This window comes from Microtus pennsylvanicus, chromosome 11 (assembly GCF_037038515.1).
Source record: "Microtus pennsylvanicus isolate mMicPen1 chromosome 11, mMicPen1.hap1, whole genome shotgun sequence".
Lineage (NCBI taxonomy): Eukaryota > Metazoa > Chordata > Mammalia > Rodentia > Cricetidae > Microtus > Microtus pennsylvanicus.
In genome coordinates, this window is record NC_134589.1 from 97,894,844 (window position 1) to 97,908,586 (window position 13,743).

The following is a 13,743-nucleotide window of genomic DNA, read 5'->3' on the forward strand; positions in this document are numbered from 1 at the left end:
CAGGGCAGGCCTTATTATCAAAAGTAGTTAAACAACACAGACTAAACCCAATGGGAGAAGGAGGAGGAGATGACGACCTAAAGTTGGGTCGGTGGGGAGCACGGATGGAGAGGGTAAATCCGTGAGGAGTTGCAGGAGGAGGAAGGAAGAAGATGAACAAATACATTGTATGAAATCCCCAAGGAAATAATAAAAGTATTATTTAAAAGTTAATGATTGATAATAGCTTTCTACACTAGGCAATGCCTTCACTCTCAGCATTTTATTTAACAAACCAAGGTAGCTATTATTTAGTGTGGTGTCTATTGTTTTAGTACTTATGTGTATGTATGTGGTAAATGCGTACATGTATGTGCAAGCATGAAAGCACGGGGACGCACAGAGGATAGAGAACGACCTTGGGCAGTTTGTTCCCATCAATTCCCAATTTACTACACTGAGACAGTGTGTCTCATTAAATCTCTAGTGAGGCTGGCAGTCAGCAAGCCCAACCCTCCTCCCGTCTCTGCCCCAACCACCAATAGCGCTGGGGTTATAGGAGTGTACAGGTTATCCGGGCTCAGTTTTAAGGGTAATTTGGGTTTGTGGTGGCTCACCATGGAGGAGACAAGCAGCAGAACAAAGCTGGGCATCTCATGGCTGGGCGAGGGGAGAGTGAGTGAGGAGAGAAAGGAGAGGAAAGGAGAACGAGAGAGAAGAGGGAGGAGGGGAATGACACTGGGGTCCCACAGTCCCCTTCAAGGGCACAACTCCAAAGACTTAAATTCCTCCCTAAGGCTCCTGTTAGACTACCCACTGAGCATCAGCCCCTTTATGTGTTATTTCTTTGCTTTCCACTGAACATGTCAGTGCCTTTGACAGGAACGCATTCTGTGCCCCCTTCGTCACAGTGATTTGGTATCTCATCCAGCCCATTTCTTAGCATCTCTTCATGCCAAGCCCATGTTTGCTCCCACAAGAGCGTGTCCTTCACCTTCCACCAGAGCACTTTGACAAACACTGGTGGTCACTTGCTAATCTTCACAGCTTGGAGAAACTAAAGTCTGTATTTGTTTCTAGGCAGTTCAAGTCCCAAACTTGCATTCTGTGGCCTGCAGTCTGTGTGAAGGATAAAGTGTAGAGAGATTTGGGAGAATTCCTATTTAAGATTCCACTTTAAAAGCCACAGCAGATTATAGAACCCTCCAGCAGAGCTGGGGTCCCTCGAGCCTTGGTTCCCCAGACACTGTCTTTGTGCCAGTTTTGAGTAGAGCTGCAGACTTTGTCAGCACAGGACCTGACAGTTAGAAGGAAATTTTGGCATCCATTCCTTTCAGTTGCCAGCTCCCGAGTCCACGCTGTGGCAGCTGGAACATGGACTTTGAAGTCTGGATGGCTTGATTTCCAATTCTGGCTCTGCCTCTCAGGAGCTATGGGACCAGGAACATGCATTGCCATCCCTGAGCCCTAAACTTCCTCCTGTTATAAAATGGGGGTGACCGAGAGGAGGTAAAACTGATGACCGGACAATATCCAGCACATAGTAGGCTCTCAGCAATATTAATTTTGGTACCCAGTGTTCTTCCGTCTCAATTCTGGGGCAACTTACAAGTAAGGCTCTCCTAAGGAGTAGCCCAGAGAAGACAGATGTTAAAGGCAGGTGCAGAATCCTGTTCAAGATTTTATACTCTTTATTTCTAGATTCTGTGCCAGAAAAGGAAACCTCAGCTCTTCCACTGGGAAGGAGAGAGAATTCTAACCACCTTCTGCCTAATGCGCATTAAGTGGGATAGTGCATGACTTGATTAAAAGCTGTGGAATATTTTCCCATCTGCAAATGAGTGACAATTAAATAGAAACCGCGTTCAGCAATTTCATTACCTGGTTAGGTAGCATGCCCCCAAACAGCGTGCCTTAGCAATTACTGTACACTTCCCCTAAATACCCCATTTACTGATTGTCTTATAACCGGATGATACACATCCATAATTTTATATTTATGGATAAGTGCTCTTTCCTGACAACTTGAACATCTAAATTATGCAACACAAAATCAGATAATCGCAGAGAAACATTTGTCGTCTGGCTTGTGAGATCTCCGGTAAACAGTGTGATTACATGGTGTCTGGAGGTGGGGTCCTGATGTTTGTCAGCTGTCTCTCCATCAGCTTGCTCTTAAAAGTAAAATTCGAATGTAAAGAATGGGTTTCATCCTTGACAACTCTCACCAGATTGCCACGTCCTTGCTTTTGTTACCCAGTGTCCTTTGAGCCATGGGTGCAGACAAGCTTAACCAAGGCAGGGACTTTAACAGAGGTTATTCCTCAGTTTGTATCTGCTTTGCTTGCTGGTCACTTGGGTCTGGCCACTGACTGAACGCTATTCCTCAGGTAGTAGTGACTGGCTGAGGGCATGGTTATGTGTTCTTAACAAAGAGACTTCCTGTTCCCCTCTGGAGTTGAGATAGGTACTGCGGGAAAGACACTCTTGCTTGTAGGCAGAAAAGAAAGGAGACTGTGGAGTTGGAGGGGTTGGCCGCTGCCATTTTTTTCCTGTTATATATTAGTTGCTTGCTTACTTTGATGTGATCAAATATGTTCCAGGAAGCAATTTGAGGGAGGGTGTGTTCAGGATTATAATTTGAGGAGATACACTTCATCACTGCAGGGAAGATGTGGCAGCAATGGGAGGAGCCTGCATTAGTGCATCTGCATTAGGAAGCAGAGACAGTGAGGCAGGGACAGAAAGCCTTAAAGCCTCCCTCCAGACAGGCTCCACCTTCTAAAGGTCCCACAGCCTTCCCAAGCAATTCCACCAGCTGGGGACCAAGCGTTCAAACACATGAGCCTGGAGGAAAGACTTCCTGTTCAAACCATAGTGCCTGCCACGCAGAAAAAGAGAGGGTCCATTACAGTTGGGTTCCCAGCATGTGCTGATAAAAGACATTGCTTCCTTAACTGAGATTAAAAGTATGAAGTTAAGGAGAGAAAAAGGAGGAGATAAATTGATGGAGGAGGATTGAAGGGAGGAGGAAGAGGAAGTCAGTGTTGGTAGTGTTAATTAAGACTCAGGGTTCAGACAGGACACCATCACTTCTCTTCTTTCAGTTTAGGCAGAATGCTAATGACAGAGGCAGGGTGAGAGTGGGGTGGGCTGGAGGAAGGAGAGAGAGAGGGAAGAGAATGGGGAAAGCTCTAGAGAAAGACAAAGGGGACAGATTCTCCAGAGGGCTTTAACAACACTTTAGCTTTAGCCCAGTGCATTATTCGTTCTCTAGGGAAACGGGATGAATGTGTATGTGTGTGTGTGTATGCATACGTGTGTGTATGCATGCATGTGTGCATATGCGTGTGTATGTATGTGTGTGCATGCCTGTGTGTATGCATGTATGTGTGTGCATGTATGTGTGTGTGTGTGTGTGAATTTATTAAGACTGCTTCTGTTAAAACAGCAACAGTAGCTGAACCGCACCTAAGAGGCTGAGAACCCAGTAGTTTCTTGGTCCTCCAGACTGGGTGCCTCTGCATTTGGAGAAGCCCTATAGTAACTGTCTAGGAAGCTGACAGCACTGTAGTTGCTCAGTCTATAAAGATGATTGTCCCAGCAGTCTTCAGTTTAGCTCCAAAACCAGGATGGTTCCTGGGGAGCCACCTATGTCCATGGTAAGAGCCTGAAAAAGCCTGATTTGATGTCAGTGAAGGACTCAGCAACAACAGCAGTAGCCATAGCAACAGGGTAAATCAACTTGGCAGCCAGAGGAAAAGCCAAACCTGCAAAAGGCAAGTAGTCTTCCTTCTGCTGTGCTCTCTACCAGGAAGTGATGCCCAGAATAGAGGTAGGTCTTCATGAATCAATTAACTGAGGATTTTTTTTTCAGGAGTGGCTCCTTAGTCCAGAGAATATAATTTGTGACAAATTGACATTAAAACAAACCACAATGGCCAGTGAGATCCATCTGGGACCTCCAGAACTATGTGACAATACATTTGTGTCTTTCATGCTATAGGAACATGAAACCAACACACTGACTGTGTCTTTGAAAAAATGAAGGTACTGTGAGTTGCATCTAAATATCCCTTAAAGCTTATGTGTTGAAGGCTTGGTCCGCAGATCCTGACTCCTGGCACCTGTAGGGGATGGAGCTAGTGGGAAGAAGTTAGGTCACTGGAGGTGTGCCTTTGAAGTGGACAGAGTCAGTGACCACCATCACTTTCTTTCTTCACTGTGTCTTCCCCTCCTCTTTTCCTCTTCTATCTCTCCCTTTTCTCCTTCTCTTGTCTTCCTTGGGTCTACGTTTTTCCTCCTCTCCTCTGCTCTCTGTCCCTCATGCTATCCCTCCCTCTTCCCTCTCTGTCTTTCTCTCATTCCCTTCCCAGTTACATAATATGAAGAATGTTGCTTCACCATACACTCCCCATATTGATACTCTTCCTCTCCACTGGCCTCTAAACAGTGGATCCCACCAGCCACAGACTCAGACTTTTGCAACTATGAAAGAAAAGAACTTGATACTTCTCCTAAGTTTGTTATCTCAGGTATGCCGTCACAGTGACCAAAAGCGAACATGGAACCCATGGGACCATTTGTTCCTGTAGCTGTGATTCCCTTTGAGGTCATAGGAGTGGGTTTTCTAAAGAAGTGATGCCTCCAGCATTGGCTGGTGTGGGAGAGGTATCTGTGGTGTGGTTGGGAACAGCTTGTCTGAGCCAGACAAGCAAAGTTCTATAGGTGGTAGAGGGAAGATGTTCTCTGGTGGCTATGGAGGGTGGAATGTATTTAGAGAAGAGGGAGAGTCTTTGTGGCTGGAGTGAGGTCAGTTGGGAAGGGAACTTTGGTGTGGGAAGTCCTTCTGTATATGTATTCCTTTGATTGGTTAATGAATAAAGAAGCTGCTTGAGTCTATGACAGGGCAGAATAGAGCAAGGCAGGAATTCCAAGCAGAGATAGAGGAGAAAAAAAAGGCAGAGTGAGAAAGATGCCACATAGTTGCCAAAGGTGACAGACAACCTGGAAGCTTACCAGTAATCTATGAGTTTTGTGGTAAAATACAAAATAATAGAAATGGGTTAATTTAAGATGTAAGAATTAGTTAAGAAATTGGCTCACCAATGTCTACATAAAACCTGAGAGAGCTTAAGAAGGAATTCTAGGCACAAAAGAACAGAGTTTAGCACAGCTTCTTGGTAGTTGCATTTTCTTTTTCAGATGTGCTTTGTTTGCTGGTGGTGAGCAGGGAAGCCACAGTTCCTTTAATACAAGACTTCCTGACTCAGCATTTGCAGTAAAGGCTGTGTGACTTCTTTAGGAAAGGAATTCCTGGGTTGTACTAGTTGCACAAACAGCTCTGGTTCTTTCAAGAGGTCAAGCACTTAAATGGGGTCTGTGAGCAGCATGTTTCAAATTGCTTAATGGTGACATAGACCCACTGCATCTCTGAAGCTGGGGCGGTATGCATGGCTCACAGAGGCGGTGAACATACCTCTGCCATGTTGGACTAGGTGGAGATAACAGGCAGGACTATAGAGTTGGTCCTAGCCACATCTGCTTAGCATATAAAAAAGTGTTCCTGGTCAGAAAATAATTACAGATACACATGCAATAAAGACAAATTCAGATGGAAAAGACCTCTAAATGGGTCATAGTGTTGGATAAAGGTATGTAGGCTTGGGAGAGAGAAGAAAAAGAGTATAGACTGTAATAATAAAAGAGTACAGACAGTCATAGGTTAAAGGAGTAAAAATAATAAAATAAATATTAAACTTGTAGAAAAAGTAATAGAGCAAGAAAAATAAGCCACATAAAGATGGAATGTATACAGAAAGTCTGAATTATGTATATTATTGTGTTTTCTTTGAATTTTTTGACTGTGAATGAGCTAAGTACAGAGAGACATTTCATTGTACAGGCTGCTAAGAAAAACCAATATATATAATTTAAAGGTATCTTGACTTCAAAATTTGAGTCTAAGGATATGTTGCTTTGGAAAAGAGGTTCTGCTTTTGTTTCCACAGAAAATAAGAACCTGTGAGTTACTTCTAGTTTGGTATGGTTTGATTAAACAAGACCACCTGAAGCAATGGTCTAGATGGTGCAACATCCAAGACAGCTTCAGGACTGTTGGCTAAGATGGACTTACCACACATGATATCCCATGAAAGACCTGAATAACAGTGCCCCCAATCAGGAGGAAGTAGTCTAAACAAGAATGCCCAAATGCCCTAAATGATTGTTTATAAATGTTAGTTTACATTTAAAGGGGGATATGCTATAGAGATGAATTATTTACATTGGTATGGATTTTGGCTTATTGATACAAATTTAAGATCAATTTTGTTTATATGTATTTCTGATCTTGTTTATTGTGGTCATGCAGCTCATCTAAAAATGCAATATATAGTTAAAAATACAGGCTAATAGATAGTCATCTATAATAGTTAAGCTTGTAATTTAGTTAATTAGGTTTTCTAGATGTACAGAGACATGTTTCAGATGGATAAGTGTAGGGGAATGTGGTACAGTAGTGGTGTTGGGAGATCCTGACTTATAGGGAAGTCAGGATATACTTAGAGCTGCAATAGAACAGCTCTGGAGGTATAGAGACACAATAAGACAGCTCTGGGGGTGGGTAGAGCTACAATAGGACAGTTCTGGAGGTATAGAGACACAATAAGACAGCTCTGGGGGTGGGCAGAGCCACAATAGGACAGCTCTGGGGGTGTAAAGCTGCAATAGAACAGCTCTGGAGGTATAGAGACACAATAAGACAGCTCTGGGGGTGGGCAGAGCCACAATAGGACAGCTCTGGGGGTGTAAAGCTGCAATAGAACAGCTCTGGAGGTATAGAGACACAATAAGACAGCTCTGGGGGTGGGCAGAGCCACAATAGGACAGCTCTGGAGGTATAGAGACACAATAAGACAGCTCTGGGGGTGGGCAGAGCCACAATAGGACAGCTCTGGAGGTATAGAGACACAATAAGACAGCTCTGGGGGTGGGTAGAGCCACAATAGGACAGCTCTGGAGGTATAGAGACACAATAAGACAGCTCTGGGGGTGGGTAGAGCCACAATAGGACAGCTCTGGAGGTATAGAGACACAATAAGACAGCTCTGGAGGTATAGAGACACAATAAGACAGCTCTGGGGGTGGGCAGAGCCACAATAGGACAGTTCTGGGGGTGTAGAGCTGCAATAGAACAGCTCTGGAGGTATAGAGACACAATAAGACAGCTCTGGGGGTGGGCAGAGCCACAATAGAACAGCTCTGGAGGTATAGAGACACAATAAGACAGCTCGGGGGGGGGGGGTAGAGCCACAATAGAACAGCTCTGGAGGTATAGAGACACAATAAGACAGCTCTGGGGGTGGGCAGAGCCACAATAGGACAGTTCTGGGGGTGTAAAGCTGCAATAGGGCAGCTCTGGAAGCTGGAGCAGCAATGGGACAGCTCAGCCCTAGAGGGAAAGGTGTCCTATCGGGAAGCCAGGCTACCTAAAGTTGGGGTATGGTGGAGGATGGAGTCCCCACAGGATATAGGGATACTGCTCTTTTCCTGGAGAGCCGCTACAGCTGAGTTCTGCTCTGCTCCCTTATGGGAGGGTCCTAGCAAAGCTATCTGCTTCTTCTCCAGCCCCAGGTGTTTCTTCTGATAACACTCTACTATAGGGAAGCCCCCTGCAAAACTGTAGCAATCTCCTCCAGTTCCTATGAAAAGTTGTTACTGGCCCCTCTCACTGGCCTTGCTCAGTCCCCTTAAGGAGCATCATAGCAAGGTTCTTCTGTTCTGCTGTACCTTGCTGAGGCCCTCTAGGGAGCATCTCTGCAAGGTTTCTCAGCTCAGTCCCCTAAGAGATGTCCCAGCCAGGTTCTTCTGCTCTGCACACTCAGTGAAGTCACACTCAGTCACCCAAGACTCTTTGAGAAAGAGATTTATTTGGGAAGGAGTAATTTAGGAGAGTGGCTGCCTCTGCTAGGGAGGGAATTAAAGGCAGCTCTTAATTGAAGGGGTGGAGAAGCTTATATAGGACTTCTTAGGGGTGGAGTCTTCCCAGGGAAATGGGGGATTGGTTAGTTTTTCCCTGCTCAGGGACAGGGATGGCTCTGACTTCATGGGCAGACTGTCTTTCTTTCACTCGTCCTTTTTAGCTTTTTTACTCCAATATTAGGATCAGGGCATATTTCTTTCACTGGCTCTGATTCAAGGAACAAAGTGTGTTCCTTTGACACTAGTTTCAGAACTAGGGCACATGTCTTTAGTCCTGAGTTCAGGGATAAAGAGGATTTTTTTCCTGGCTCAGGCCTCAAATACAGGGTGTGGTTCTTCTTTTGCTCTGGGTTCAGAGTCAGGGTGCTCAATGATTGGTTGTTTTCCTGCTCCAGCTGTCCCTTTTCCCTACAATAGGTATTCTTCAATTCAAAGACTAACAGAATATGGCATTTAAAATGTTTTAAAAACTTAAGACTTTCATGACAATGAGACACATCTGCTCCTGGCAGCACCAATCTGTTTCAAGAGGACAATGGGTATTGAAGAGGCTCCTTATGGTGTTTGATATCCATTTGTGTAAGAAACTACTCTTGCCTGGACTGCTTGATGTTATGCTGTATGAACTGAACATGCAAGACCCACACAAAAATGACTGCTGAAGCTGCCTAAAAGTGGTCCTCCCGTCCTTCAGTGTTCCTGCTTCATAAAAGAGCTGCCAGACATTTTGCAGGACACAGAAGAAAGCATCTGAAAAGCTTTGTCATTACAAAGCAAAAGAGATCTTCAAATTTCCTGTTTCATGGGAAAGCCTGACAGATACTATGGGCCTCTAGGCTGAAGATGGATGACCCAATGTTATACAAGAACTTTGGGTGACTGTCCAGGCAGTGAGATGTTTCTGTCAATTCTAGAGTTTTGGAAGTTGCTTGCAATACACTTTCTGTTAACTTAGGTAATATTATATCCTTCTGGGGTCTTTGATGGAGTTGAAGAATAGATAGTTATAATTACAGTTTTCCTTAGTTATGATAAAAGATCAAGTAGATATAAATATTGTAACTGTAATTCTTGCTTGCTACCTGTTTTGTTATATGTAATTTTACTATGTTAAAGTTAAAACCTTCCTTTTTATTTGAACAAAAAAGGGGAAATGGTGTGGGAAGCCCTTATGTATATGTGTTGCTTTTTTTGGTTAACAAATAAAGAAGCTGCCTGGGCCTATGACAGGGCAGAACAGAGAAAGGAAGGAATTCAAAGCAGAGATAGAGGAGAAAAGAAGGTGGGGCCAGAGAGATTTCATGTAGCTGTTGAAGGAGACAGAAACCCCAGAACCTTACTGGTAAACCATGAGTCTTGTGGTAAAATACAAAATAATAGGAATGGGTTAATTTAAGATGTAAGAGTTAATTAATAAGAAGTCTGAGCTAATAGGCTGAGCAGTGTTTTAATTAATACAGTTTTGTGTGATTATTTGGGGTCTGGGCGGCCAGGAAATGAACAAACAGCCTCCACCTACAAAACTTGACCATAATTTCTATAGCATCATGACAAGAGATGAAGAGAACTAGGTTTATAGCAGAATAGAAAGAGCAATGCCAAGTCTAAGACACTTATCTGGGTCCATACGTCTTCTGCATATGCTCTCAGTGATGCAGAGAATTCATATATAAGAGAGAGAAGGCACAACATCATGGAGGTATCATTTCTCATCCCTTGGTGAATGGGAGCTCATCCCTTGGTGAATGGGTGTGATCAGTTTGGTGATGAGAACAATTGCTTGACTGTCTGTAAGGGTTATACAGCAGCTTTTGAGCCCTGCGTGGCATTGTGTTCTACCAGCTAGGATGCTCGCTGGATGATCATAAGGCCAGTCAGAGGGCTAGAGGGGCCAGTACTCCGTGGCTCTCTCTTCACTTTTCAGAAGAGCTAGGAAGAATTGATAAGCTGAATTCATTGGAGGAACTAACAGGTATTCTGACCAGAGTTTCCTGGGATGGAGGAGAAGAAGCTATTTAGTGAGGAGGTGGAGTCCTGATGGAGCTTTAAACTTGGCATCCGCTACACAAATACTGTGCTTCTTCCCTGTAGGGCAGGGGTGGCCTTGAGAAAGTCACATCATCTCTCAGAATTTCTGTTCACAGTGCAGAGCAGACACAGTTTCACTGCAGTGGGCTCTTCAAGAGCAGATTCTGGGGAGGACGTTTCAAAGGTAGTGTTTTTTTAAGATTCAACACTTGCTGGGTGGTGAAGGACAGAATTGGGCTGTGAAGAGCTGAACTTTAGAGCAAGGGCAGCAAAGACCTTAGCCAATCACAGTATCATCAGCCACCTGGATGTGGGGTGACCTGGATCCTCCCCACTAGATGGGTAAGAGCTGCACCAATTATTGGCTACAGATTGTCCTGGGGTGGAAATGTGACCTTCAGCCTAGGGATGGAATTCCTGGGGAGGAATTGTGACTGAGCTAGTAGGTAGCACTACTCCCAGCATCTAAGGGGAGCAAATGCTTCAGTACCTGTGAGATCTGCAAGAACACTGTGGCATCCAGCACAAAGATGGACCTTAGGGGAGTTAGGAGCATTAAAGCTGGAAGAGTGTTCCAAGTGATTGACATGGACCTTGACACATGCCACCCTCCCAGCCAATGGTTGTTGATGATATTATTATTATCACAGCAGTTCTGTTGTCAGTACCGGGGTGGAGAGCAATTTCCAAGCAGCCTTAAGATCTAGGAAATTCAGAGGGAAGCATAATCCTCAGAGAGTTCAGTGGCCTCAGAGAAGCCTGTAATCTCAGAGGCGCTGACAGGAGATCTGGGTCCTGAAAAAGCTGTCAAGACAGCAAACAGAGGGACTGCTGTTGTTTTTGAAGAGAAAAACCAGAAGGAAGCAGAAGTTTCTACAAAGCCATTTGTTCACTTGAACAGAGCCTGCGCTATGGTTCTCTAGGGCCAAGGACATGGCAATAAACGTCAGGATGTACTCTTGTGTTCCTTGAGGCAGTTTCAGTCTGCAGTCTGCTTTCTCACCAGACAGGATACTGATGTGACCTGGCTAATTACTTACAGCATCACTTCTGGAGTGTGGCTGTAAACAGGACACTCTAAAGAGCCTCCTCTACTCTGTCTCTTGGCAGGCCTTTTCCTCCATGCTGGGTCCCCTTTATCTCTTCATGGAAATAAAAAATGATAGGTCAGGAGAATATGTAGCTGGATACAAGTTCTGTGTGATCTGTTGGGAGTTTGTCCCCAAAGCGTACTTCCTGGGGGTTTCAAGAAGCCTGGCTCAGAGGACACATTTGTCATGGGCGGGGATCTAAAGGCCAGTAGTCAACCTCAAGATGATACCTTAGTATTCCAAGACTTTATCTGGGGACTGTTACATAATAGAATTGTACACTATAATATTTATGTATTAGATGAATGAATGAATTGATAAAAAAAATTAGTTCTTGGTTCCCTGCCCTGTGGAAAGTCCAAGCCCCCCCCCCCCCCCCCACCATCCAGGTCCAGGAAGGTGAACATCCATTCTGGCTAACTGGAAAATAAAAGAAATACAGAAATACAAAAAAAAAAAAATTAGTTCTTACCCAGAAGATATGGAATGCCTCAGATTCATCCTTTTGATCTTTATGGGACAGAAGAGCAAGGGTATTATTGCTAGGCCCAGAGTTTTGACTCACATGCTTATCTTGAGACACTACACTCTCTCTGAGCCCTGGGACTCTTGGGAGGTTGTGTTGCTAGGTGATTCCTCATAGGTCATGTTCTACCATGCTTTGTTCTTACCTGTTTGGGGGCCTTTGCACGTACTAACCCCCTGCCTGGTCAGTAGATGATAGCTCAGATGCTTGTCCTTGACATATTACAATAGAGTGGTGGCCTGTCAGCTCCTGTGTCTTTTTGGTTTCCAGACAATTATGGGGGCAGGGGTTGGGGGTGGGTCCTCTAGACACTAAGAATCCTTAGCCTTTGCCTTGGGCAGGCAAATATGTCAGACACTTAATGTCTTAGACAGTCTTCACATTATGAAGGGCAGGAGTTGGTGGATGAAGCTTGGCTTCTTTTCCCATGGCAGGGGAGGGGGGCAATTCTTAGGTGTGTCCCAGTGTTTAGATGTTCCTTCTGAATGAAGCTTTGCTTGCCTCTGCCTGTCTACACATCAGTGCACCCCTAGGTTGGCTTTCGTCTTTCCCCACATACCTGCTTGCTTCTTCTCTGAAACAAGCCGAGTCCTTCCATAGAAAGGCCTTGAGCACAGCAGGCTCTCTCTCAGGCTGTGCCATTCATTCATTTGTAGTTGATAGGTTACCACTGTGACAAAATGCCTGACCCAGACAGCACTGGGAAGGGAGGGTTTGCTTTGCTCATGGTTTTAATCCATTGTCATGAGTAGGCTGCGGTGGAATAGAGCAGTTCTCAGCGCATATAATTTCCACAGTGCTCGCTTGCCTCAGACTCTGAAATGCTCTATTGACATTCTTGTTATGGAGGCTCCACAATTGGTCACCTGGGCATGTGAGAGCCATCTAAGCTCATCCACTCTTAGAACTTTGGAAGTCCTGAAGGTCTACTCTTCAAAGCCACATGCCTGGATTGTGTCTTATCTCAGGAATGCCATCTGTTGGCCTGGAGCTCATCAAGTATGCTTGGCTGGATGGCCAGCAAGCCCCAGGGTTCTGCTTGTCTGTCTCCCTAAATGCAGAATTACTCACCCAGCATACCTGGCTTTTCCCATGGGTTCTGAGAATTGCCTTCAGGTCTTGGTGTTTACAAGGCAAGTGGGGCTACCACATCAGCCTTAATCTATTACTGTTACCCTTGTGGTAAGTCTATAAGACAGAATGAACAGACACCCGGGGGGCTCACGACTGGATTCAGTGCTAGAACTTGCCTGGCACTCCCAGCTTTCCAATACCTGTAACTCTCCTTGAATGCTTGCTATATGGCACATTTCACACACCATCCCACCTACCTCAGCGGGCGGGGTCCAAGCCCTGCTGTTGTCCTTTTTGGGCAGACCTAACCACCCAACATCACTTGTGTAAGGTGTGCATTCTAAACTTATTTCTCAGTGTTCTTGTGAAGGGGTTTTTATCAGCTTCCACCAATGCCAATGGGCACCATGAGTCCGGGAGGCACTCTTGGGATCTGGGAAGGCCCATTGCTCACAAGCCTTGTGGATAGGCTAACTTGGATTTTATTTATATCCAGCCATCAGTGGCCCTTTAATTATGAATGTATCACTTGCTCATCTTATTTTTCAAGGCCACAAAACTGTTCACTTAAGGTAGCTCATGCTCAGCCCATCTTCACAGATAAACATAAATAAATCACAGCACTTTCCCATAAATTATGCATTGAATACACATCTGTAAAACTTCCCCATCAGTGGTAGGACTTTGAACATATGGGATTTTAATTGGACACTAAATCAATTTTCATATCTATGTTGATAGAATTTTAAAATTGATTCCTAGCTTTATTTAAAATGTCGGTCCTTGTTACATGATAAAAAATAAACCCTCGACCCCTCTGATTCTGACACTCCCTGCTTGTTTTCTTGTTGAATAATTCAAACCTTAACCCAGGATACCTTTGATAGTGAGATTAGTGTGGCTAGTAGTAATTGAGTCACAGAACATTCAATTCAAGCAGCACCCAGAAGCAAAAGGCAGAAAATGATTGAATTACTGAGGAAATTCACATATGGTAATAGCGCAGGGTGGGGTGCGGTACTATAGAGTCCAGAGTGGAATAGACTGGAAGAAAAGCATGGA